This window comes from Lagopus leucura, unplaced genomic scaffold, assembly GCF_019238085.1.
Source record: "Lagopus leucura isolate 7727_CA_CO unplaced genomic scaffold, USGS_WTPT01 Super-Scaffold_100021, whole genome shotgun sequence".
Classification (NCBI taxonomy): Eukaryota; Metazoa; Chordata; class Aves; order Galliformes; family Phasianidae; genus Lagopus; species Lagopus leucura.
Genome location: NW_024962274.1, coordinates 5,665,301 through 5,676,913, shown reverse-complemented (window position 1 = coordinate 5,676,913; position 11,613 = coordinate 5,665,301).

Sequence of the window (11,613 nt, the reverse complement as noted above, 5' to 3'; positions counted from 1 at the left end):
TAGATAAATAATCATAAATATACCTTAGTTATCTAGTAAATGTCATACTTGTGAAAGATTCTAGAGTTGTGGTTTTGGAGGCCAAAATATTTTAGCTATTTGGGTTGTTGTTTTGCAGGCTTATTTCACTGCAGTACTGGTTTTGACTGAGATGTAATTTTCGTCATAGGAGTTTGTAAGGTGCTATGCTTTGGATTTGTGACCAAAGCAGTGTTGGCAATTTGATCCCAACTGACCAAAAAAGATGTTCCATACTATATGATATTGCGTTCAGCAATAAAAGGTGGGGGATAAAATGGGGGAATGGAAGGAGAATATACTTTACAGATTCTGCTATGATACTCTTCTAACCATACAGAACCAATACAGCAAATTTAAAGATTACAGTAAAATCAGATAGCAAACGTGTGCAGCCAAAGATCTCTTACTGTGAATAGCTGTTAACTGCTTGTGGTTAGGGGGAGAAATAGCATCAAGCTCACTGTGCAAAGTGTGATATCATTGTTTTATTTTCTTTTATAGGACCTGGGAGCTGGCTTTACAAATCATGAGTGCACTCAGTAATTCATCAGAAGGGAAATACTCTGTGTTGCTGCATATAGAAAATGTAGTAAAACCATCCCTTCATACGGCTGATTTCATTTTTATTATTTCAGGTACGTTGCTAATGCAAAAAAATAGTCTGAAAACACTCTAAAATGAAGAAAGACATTCAATATTTTCTCATATGCCATGAACAACTCTGCTGTTCCATGTCTGTGACTGGTGCCATCTGTTACACAGTACAAACACTTGAATGAGAACTCCACAGTTTGTAGTTTAGATGATCTTTGGGGTACAGGGTGCAAAGGGGAAGAGAACTGTGCCTTTGATGGTACTTAACCAGTGTCTTGATGTTGCTGCCCTTTGCTTAGTCAGTGAAACACTACTGCATCATCACTTGTGCCTGTGTTATTACAAAGCCTAAAGCTATTTGTCTGTTACTAAGAGAAGGCATACAAGAAAGACCAGAAGACATAATCAAAAAAGAACCTTCTTGCCTAACTGTGCTGGAAACTTTTGCCAGAATTGTTGGAATTTGTTTTGATTTGTTTGCTGAAATTGTTTTAATTTTAGCTCATACAATCCTCATTGTAATTATGATTTTTCTGCAGAAAAGGAAAACATTCAAACAGCTCAAATAGAAAGGTCATAAAAACTGTCATTATTCTTGGACTAAAATTAGTTTCAATCTTGTACTACTTTTTAGAAAAATAGCTGTCAGAAGACATCCTGATAACACTATTTTAAATTTATCAGCCTTTTTTTGTTCTGTCGTTTGCACAGTGCTTCAGCTTTGTGGTTTATGGTCTGCAAAACAAAGATCTGCAAAGATTTAACAGCTATTGAGTTTACTGAGTTAGGTGTCTGATCCCAGATGTCAAACTTCAGCTCTTCCACCCCCAAAAAAAAGTCATGCCAGCACTGAAAAACAAACAAGAAAGCCTCAGATAGTGCTGCACAGTGTTACTATGACATTGGCTGGAACTGAAAGGAAGCTGAACTGGTTAACAGCATTCAGATTCTTGTTATTATGACTGTGCATTTATTTAACTCACTATGAACCAAGATCAAGCAGAAGCTGAGTATGAGAAGGCATGTGAAAATGCTGCAGATCTGTCAAAAGAGAAGTAAATTAGATTTTTATTTTAAAATAAATGAAAGCTTTCATCCACTGGGTTTTAGGAAAAGTGATGATTATAGAGAATAGAGGAGAATCTAGTTGCAGGCAACTGTACTTAGATAAATAAAAGGAGCTGGGATCACGGCTTTTCCAAATATGAAATCAACTTCCAGCGGTATCAGAATTGCTTTCAATGTTTGTAAAGATATACATTATTTGGTCTTCACTCATTACATTTAGAACAAGGAAGTTTTATTAACGTTTTGGTGAACTGCAATCATTTTGTGGATCTGTCAGCTTTACAGTTGAATTCTAAAATCCTTCAGAATTAACAATACAACTCACTGTTTATTTACTTATTTATAAAAATTCTTCAGGTGCAGTTATACTGTTTTTTTGTGTCAAATGATTCCAGCTGCCGAGAAATTTCTGTGGTGCTCTGTTTAATCAGTTTACAGATTTGCGTCTTCGCCATCACGAAAGGTGAGAGTACGCTGCTAACAAACTCTAGGCTATGATGTATGCTAGCCTGCACAAGTGAGCATGGGTAATGATGACAGCTTTGTTTTGGCATATGCTGAGAAATTACAAACTATTCAATAGTCTAGGTGTTTGTTTTGCCAATGGAAAGAGTCAGTAGGAAGGACACAGACATCAAGTAAAAGAAGTGAGTTTATCTTTACTTGCATTTAAAATAATTAAATAGTAAGTGAAATGATACAGCAAGAATAAAACAAAAGAAGGCAGTGCACCTAACCATTACTACATAAGATTAACTGTAGTGATGAATAAAGATACATCACCAATTGCTCTAATACTTTACCATCATCCAGATCTGCAGTCACTGCGGAGCCCCAGTTGTAGTGAAGATTTGTAGAACATTTCCTGTCAGCTGGGAGGTCCTGCACTGTCTTAGAAATAATAACTAATCAAATGTCTGTGGCTCTTGACCTTCCAGCAGACCAATTCATTCAAATGAGAAATGCAGTTTTTCAACGTCAAGTGATTTTGTTGGCAGAAGAATGGGGAGCTTGCAGAACATTAAATGAATCCAATTATTACCTACAAATTGATGACGATGGAAAAGTGGTAAAACAAATAATACAATAAATGAGAAAGCTAGTACATGTACCTATCCAGATGTGGAAGGGTTGGGAATTGGATATGTTTTCATGGCTGACAGGGGGACCATGGACTAAGCGTGCACTTTTCTTTCTTCTTTGTGCAGGCACTGTTTTAATTTTTGTTCCATGTTTAATTCCCTTTTTTATGTAACTAGACATGTTTTAAAAGGAATGCAAATCATAGCCATGACTAATGATCAGAAGTTAACTGAAGCACAAAAAGAGAGGCCTTTTTGTCTGATTTGCCTATGTCTAGGATTATATTTAACAGGAGATATATTATGAAGGTTGTGGTTTACCTTTAGGTCAAAGGACTGATAGAGGTAGTAAAGCCTGAACAGCAGGCCTTGAAATGAAGTTGACCTGTAGATGAGCCTGGTAGCCAAACACTGTACTGCACATGCAATGCAATATTTATCTGTTTTGCTTTTTTAACATGAACATATATATATTAATGCCAATCTATAAAGATCTGTTTAATGCTTGTTGTGTAACAGTAACCAGTAGTGTATCTTTCTTTATTTAGGGGCATGTTGCAAGGCCATGACACCAGACATCTGACCTTGTTGAGAAATATGTGGTTAAAGCCCAATAGATAGAAAAACTCCCCTGGTTCCTCCTAGAGCCCTCGAGCCAGGCTTTGGATGTTTCTGCACTTGAAATTATGTAACATTATTTATTCAACTATATAAAAGCTAGAACCCCCTGCAGTGACTTTGGAGCCCTCACCTACGAATGAACGTACTGCTATAGGACCTCCCAGTTGCCAGGAAAGGTTCTACAAATCCTTGCTGCAACTGGGACTCCATAGTGACTGCAGACCTGGATGATGGTAAAGTATTAGGGCAATTGGTATGCGTCGTTCTTAATCACTGTAATTAATCTTGTGTAGTAATGGTTTGGTGCACTGCCTTCTTTTGTTTTATTCCTGGTGTATCATTTTACCTATTATTTTATTGCTTTAAATGTAAGTAAAGATAAACTCACTTCTTTAACTAACTAGGTGTCTGTGTCCTTTGTACTGATCCCATGCAGTGGCAGAAGAACATCCTCTGGTTGAAAGCACACACACATTCGTAAGTGCTTCTTTGTTCATGATTATGCAAGCATAAACTACATCCACAACTCTCAACGTTTGTAAATGCACCTGAAATGAACTCCTCTGTAGTATTTGGCAGTATTTTTCACTGCACTTTTTCGTATTTTTTTTTTATAGTCTTATTAAACACTGCAAAGTAGTCTCTCCACCACAAGATCCTCAGCTGTGTTATCTATATTTGTTGGCTGATTATATACATCAGAAATTGGATTGTCAGTTTTTAAATAATTAAAAAACTAAAGGAAATCAAATCTGGGGCCCACTTGCCTTTTAACATGTAATCTTTCAGGGTACGCTTGCTTTTAACTTTTATGTGCACTTGTGAAAAATAAAAACTATGTTAAAAATAAGTGTTTTTAGAAATAAAAGGTACTGTTTTTCTTAGAAAAGGATTCTATAATCCTATAGAATTCTATGAAGAGAAAAAAAGTTACGCTGCACTTCAGGATAACATTTCAGTAACTACTGAATCACTACGTGATTTGCTACATAGCTATATGCTTAATTTGTGACATTTGAATCTGAAAGCATTGGCCTTGTGTATGTGATCTTGCATTTGCACATCTAACAAACAGCTGGAAGATGAAAATTGCTTATTTAGCAGCGAGTTTATGTAAACTCCCTCACTGAAATTTAAATAACAAAAAAAAAAAAAGGAGGAAGTAAAGCACAACCACTTGCCAGTTTCTTCTGTGATCACGCAGATGTCTTCTGTCTGGGACTGCACTGGTTTAGTATTGTAAGTATAGCACAATTTGCATAGAGTGGAAACCTAAAGCCAGCTGATAATTTCCACTTTGCCATTTGGGATGAGCCCTGAGTTTTACTTATGATGAGGAAAAATATTTAACTGCCTGACCATGTAACATAAACAGAGAGAATGGTAACTCAGGCCACAGCCTGAGGTTTGTTTGCATGCAGACAGAGCTCTGCTCAGAGGCTGGTGCTGCCTGGTGCCTGGCACTCCTGTACCTCTGTACAGGTCCTATGGAGGCCATGTGCTGAGCTGCCATGGGAAGCCTTTAAGATTACTGTGGGTCTGCATTTCCATTAGTGCTTGTTTAAACGTAGGGTTGGTGAGGAAAACATGATAGCAATGCCAGAAACAACATGAACTCGGAAGTGTAACACCTCCTAAACATGTCTTCCAGAGCCACACACACTTCAGCATCAATGAAGTGCTACATGAAAACATGAAAATGATCCATATAGTGATACTGCAGGCCCCTATTAGCAAGAGAGGTTACAAACCGTGTCAGAAAAATACTAGGAAATAAAAATAATACAGATTGTTTCTTAATTATTAAGGTGCTTTTTTCACCATAAATAAGTTGAAATCCTGCTGTTATTGATTTCAAAATCTCCCAAAACACATGGAAAAGACAAGTGTTTATAGAAGAGTCACTGCTTTATTTCTGCACAGGGCGTAAGACAGGTAATCTCCACAAATCAAGTACACTCGAGTCATCACACTATCCACTATTTATAATCCAAAAGTTCTCCATACACACCTATGTAATACATAAGGCACACCTGTCTATCACATATTCATGAGATCACTGCAGTTACAGGCTTATACATGCATATTTGAATCTTCTGTGCTTGCACAGGGTCGTTGGTGGTCATTTGGGAAGTGCTCCCCTCCTCACTTTGTCTGTGTATGCACACAGGTTTTCTAAGGACACCTGGTCACCAACTAGTTTCTCCTGATTGTTTACTGTTTTGGACTTAAGCCCCCATTGAGAGGATGTTGCTCTTATTATAGAAGCGTTGTGGTTAGGAAGGATATTTATCAAAGATAAGCAATACAACTGGAAGCTCTAGCAAGTACCTTAATTAGACAAAATGGAGAATCTTCAAGGACATTGCTCTAATTATCTTTTGTGGAACTACATTTGGAAATCATAAGCAGCAACCATGGCAAATAATTGATTTTCAGACATCACTGCTGCTTTTCTGATTTCTGATCCTATTATGCAGTGTTGCAAGGAGAGAAAGGGAGTGCTGCTGTAGAGAGGTGGGGAAAGTCCAAGCTGATCCATAGGAAAAAGTGCTGTCTGAAGGCCAGGGGAGCGCAGTGTGTAGCCGTCCATTCTGAGTGTCACGTAACTGCTGCATATTTGCAGTTTACCATCACTGCAAATAAAGCACCAGATTTAGAAAAAATGCAATTTGAAACTTGAATAGTGGAGGAAACTGTCATCTCCACAGAATTTTGTCAACAAGAGTAGAGTGATTGAGAGCTTATTTCTTCTGAGTGTCTTGTTCACAAGTGTTTGCTTCCTTTGGCAAGGAGCCTCATACATCCTAGATTCCAGGAAGCAGTTCTCAACTTTCCCTTTCTATGGCTCCTACTTTGGGCTTTATAACCATAGGAGCAGGTGATCCTATGTTCAGTCACTGGTGAAAATTAATGGTGGCTGTCATTTGGGTAGGAATTTTAGAATTTTTTAAAGAAAGAGTTTACAACTGAATTTCACTTGACAAAACTCTAGGCTGTAGCTGATTTTTGCATAGTCCAATCATTAAATAATAATAAGCTAATGTAACCGTGGACTTTTTCAACCAAATCTGCTCAGCATGTTATATTTAACAAGATGTTAAGCACTGCAGAAGAATCTAATTCTTTTTTTCCAATAGAGTTCCTCCTAATGAAACGAAGTGGTAATGCCAATGGGAATTTTTGCCAGTAGGCAAAATCTAATGAGGGATGTAACTAATTTCTGACTTCTTCCCCATATTCCATATGTGAGTTCTAAAATTGCTAATTTTGCTTTGTTGTGTTTTTATGCTTTAGTTCTTTTCTTGCTGCTCTTCCTCTGTATTTGTCCAGACAGTGCTCCATTTAATAGCAGTAGAGAAGCTCAAAGAATGCAGGCAGCCATCTTGCTTTTGTACAGTGAGTAGCCACAGGGTTGAAATGTCTGAAAACTGCATGCTGTGTAGGAAAAGAGACTCATTGACTGACTGTTCTTGTTCTGATCCTTTCCCTTTGGTGAAGTATGATAGTTATTGGTGGTTACAGCGTAGCTGTATTTTGTTAATGGGGAGGATGCCTTCTGACAGTTTCCTCAGAAAGTTTCAGAATGATGACTGTTGGGGTATATCTTCAAGCTTGCCTTTACTACAGATATTCTATTATTCTGCAGACTTTTTAGCATAATTTCTAAGGAGCTTTCTCAGACAAGGTTGTTTTGCACACATATGCTGTCAGATTTTACATATACTAATTGAAAACAGTCCATGGCTCTAAATAGGATGCAGAATAGATAGCAGTTTAATAGACCGGTAAATCTGATCTGTTCCATGGAGCTGATGCCTTCCAGCAATAACTGTAACTGTGGGATTAGTTTTCCAAACTTTAAAACTTTTGGGAAGAAAACGTTCTTATATGTATGTCTTAATCTTTAGTGTTCCTACTCTGAAGTAAAGCAGGCATAATCGATACCGTGAGTATTCTCTCTGAATATCTTTTGTCAAGTGGCAATAGGTTGTGGTGATACATGTTGTTTTCTGTATTCATAAGCACACTGAGTACTATGGTCTCTGTCAGTGAATCAGTGTTCTTCTCGTGCCTTTCTCATTAGCAACAGAATCCTGGAAGTTAATTAGTGGTAGCTGTTCCACCCAGCTTCTCAGGCCTAGAGCTTCAGCTGAACTCAGGGCCGTACTGACGTAGCTGAATTTGCTGTGAGTTTGCAGACTGAGATTTATTTTATAAAAGAAAATGTATATTAAACTGATTGAAGAAGAGTTGAGGCTTGTGTGATTACTTTCCAAAGCAGATTTACACTCAGTGTTAGATGCTTCTAACACAACTGTTTAGCACAATGCTGGCAAAAGATTTTGTGAATATGTTTTGCTTGGATTGTTCTACTTTATTGGTGTGGTTTGGAACTCCAAGACTATTGTTTAAAAAAACATGACTGCTAATATGCATTCCATTGCTAAGTTATTACACCAAGTATAGAAAGAAAAAGTAAGTTCTAATAATAATTTTTTTAAAAAACATGTCATTTTCTTTTCCCTTTGTTCTTCTTTTACCAACTTTATTCTAAATATTTTAATGCTTCTTCTTCAGAATACGCTCTTTGAGAAGTGAATGTTCTCTGGTATGATTGGGCAAATGTAAGTACATCCGCAGTTGTGCCTGTAGATCACCTAGCAGAGCTACATAAATAAGAAAATTAATTCAGTAATGTCATGACTGGGCACGTATCTGAATGAGAAACATTCAGAAGGTAACTGCCGAAATCTTTGACCCATTAAAAGGAATTTGAAAGGAAAAATCACTACAGACCATACTTGCAGCAGGAAGGATAGTGACTGTCAAAAGGGTAAACCATACTTTTGATTATTCAAGTGTTCTTTCCTGATCTCAATTTAGGTGCACAGAGGAAGTTTGCATTGGAGCTGAGTACCCTGAATCTGCTTCATGACTCTGCTATTCAGCTCTTATGTTATGCAAATTTAAGTTTTACTAAATGAGGAAGGCAGTAACATTTTTATAGAACTGAAAAAGCCAGAACTGCCCAGCAAATAAGAGGTATATTTAGTATAAGCAGGAAGCCTTTAAGAAGATCTATGAAGACTGACAATGGTATTTTATTCAGTGTGCTGTAGGAAAAAATGTATTTTAAAAATTACTCATTATGCATTTTTGGATATTCATAAGAGAACATTTGCCTTCTTCTGCCATTAAATTTGAAGGATCCGTGAGGAACTTAATTTAAATAACTTACTTTAGCACTTGCAAAATATATTGCATAAAGATTGCAGTTTTTTAGAAACTTCTGAAATTCCAGAATTTATCAACTACTGTAAACATATTTGGAACAGTGAAAGGAGAGTCTAAGAGATAACAGAGCCAAGAAGGCACGTGAAACAAGCTGCCAGTGTAAGGAGGAAGTGATGAATGGCATCAAGGGCAGAAGAAAGAATAAGGATTATTTTTGTCTGGAATAGTCTCTGATGCTTTGCAAATAAGAAGCTGTTGTACATCTTGTGGGCTATACTAAATCAGATTAAGATAGATTAAGATTAATGAGTGACAAATTAAGCATTTTACAGGATATTCACTGTGGAAAGGCAGGCCAAACTCTTATTATTTAGAACAACCAACCAAAAAAAAACAACAAAAAAACCCATATATGATAGAGATTGGAATGGTACTTGAAGAGACACTTTTATTATTTTAACTATTATGCCTTTTTTTCCATATCCCTCTCAATGTTTGAAATAAAAGTAGATGCAGTTATTCCATCCTTTTCTTTTAAGTCATAAACAAAGACGATTGATCCAGTTCTAATGGCCATTATGTAAAATATTCTCCACTTTTAGATTTTCACATAAGTAAATCAGTGTAGCCAGTAAGAAATTCCTGGTAATTATGAATGATACTGCAAAGGTAGGCCCAATTAATGTTTGTGATGATCTCTAAGATTGTTAGATAAATCACGCTGTGAAGGAGTATTATTATTGTTAATAGAGCCTTTTACACAACTGTACTCTAAAAAATGCACTACTGTTGCTCACTGGCTTTAGTCCTAAAATTTAATTGAAATTCCTTGGGATACAGCTCTCTTAGAGAGTGTCCATTCCTTTTCCTGATTGACTGTTACCTTCAAAGGCACAATTTCAATTCTGAAGCATGAAGAAGTTGACAGTTTATATGAAGATAAATGATATAATTTTGTAAGTGATCTAGGACGGAAAGCTTTTTAAAACAGAGCCTTATCTATAGTGATTTCAGTTCAGGTTGAACTAGTTTAGACTTAAACAATCTGCAATTTGTAGAACAGCTTTCTTAAAATGAAGTACCTCTCTTGCTGGGAGTATAAATAGTTCTTAGTCGTAGCAATGATGGCAATGTAAGAGAGTATTTGTAGATAAATCTCAAGCTACACCGTGGCAGGAAAAGATCAGCCTGGAATTCATTGTTAGCACTTGGGTTTTGGTTTCACATCCCAGGTTATTAATGGGAAGGCCTGTTGCCGATCTTAAAATCTCTAAAACACATTGAAAAGACAAGTGTTCAGAGAGGAGACATCGCTTTACTTCTGTGCAGGGCACAAGGTGGGATATCTTCACAAATCAGGAGCCCCAAGTCTTCTCCTATTAGTATTTGAAAATTTTGAATATACACCTGTCTAATACATCAGTCACCTACTACATGTTCGTAGGATTCATAGGATTATACCAGTACTAGGCTCGTGCCCCTGTTTCAAGGATGCTGTTATTATAGAAGTCTCGTGGTCAGGAATGATATCTGTCATAGATAAGCAGCGCACCTGAAAGTTATAAGCAGAACTATAACTTTGAGTAAGCTCCTTAATTAGGCAAAAATGGCTAATAATTAGTTCTGAGACATCAGACTGATATAAGAAGTCCCTTCTAATTTGTCAGGAGTAGATGAAGGAGGAAGGAGCAAGCTGCAGAAATAGGGAGAAATGGTTTGAGCAGATCTACTAGCGACAGTGAACAGCCCATATTTAGCTGTGCATCAGGTAGCTGAGCTTGAGAAAGGAAACTTTAAATTGATTTTCTTTGTTGCTTTGGTTCTACGTGTATTTTTACTTCCTGGATCTGTGAGGCAGTCATCTATAAACATCTATAAACAAATATACACAGGGGATGTGAGATTTCTCTGTCCTATTATTTAACATTTGGTTTTATGAAATGCTAAACAGAGTTTTTGGAATTTCCAAGTCATTCTTTCTTCAGCTGACCAAAAACAGCTGAACAGCCCCTATTCAAACTTTATGGGGAAAAAAACAAACAGCCAAATTGTTTTTGCCCTAGCCTACAGTCCAGTAAACATAAGAATGACTTAGATAAAATACTTGTATCTGTATCCAGAATTTTTATGTGAGAGGTGGAAAATAAGCATCTTTCAATATCAAATTTTTTTGAGTTGATTAACTCCCAAAAGAAAGGGCTGCCCTTTAAAATTAGAGGAGTAGAAAGGGGTGATGTGAACACCCATTGTGCTCATCAATGCAAGGGAAGCACAGGAAAGCTGTACGTAGGGTGTCAAGAGATTCACACCATTTAGTACTGAGAAAAGCAAACTTAATATGAACAGAGTAAAAATACAATATCCAAATTTGTTAATAAGTGGTATGAGACAGAAATATGAAACCTTTGGCATAGTGTCTGGCAGGAGTTCAGAAAGCAAATAGGATCCTAGGAGGTATAATTAGAGGGAGAGACCATGCTCATCAATGGTGGCAGTTAAAACTCTATTCAGAGAAAAAGCAAGACAAAGCCACTTGTTATTGCTAACCATTTTGAGAGTTGGGTTACACAGAGTATACAAAAATACAACCTGTAAAGGTGAGTGTAAATATCTGTGTAGTCATCACTTCAGATTCTATGGGTAGATTTAGTTTTAAATAAAATGCCCGCCTTCTGTCATTTGTTTACAGTGAATCCCAGGTTTTCTAATTCTTAAAAATAATTTTATAGTTTATAGAGCACTAGATTGCAAGAGGCTGTTAAAAGTGCTTCTGAAGAAATGTATGAAGCACCTCTATATATTTTAATAGACAATTTGTCTAAACTTCAGTTTAGGTAAATCCATGCTTTTTTCATAATGCATATAGATTTGTAACACATTGATAAAATGCAATATACCAGAATATACTTAATAATACTCAGATATTTGCTACTTGTACAATATTCTTCTTTCTTTCCCTCCCTCCCTCCCTCCCTCCCTCCCTCCCTCC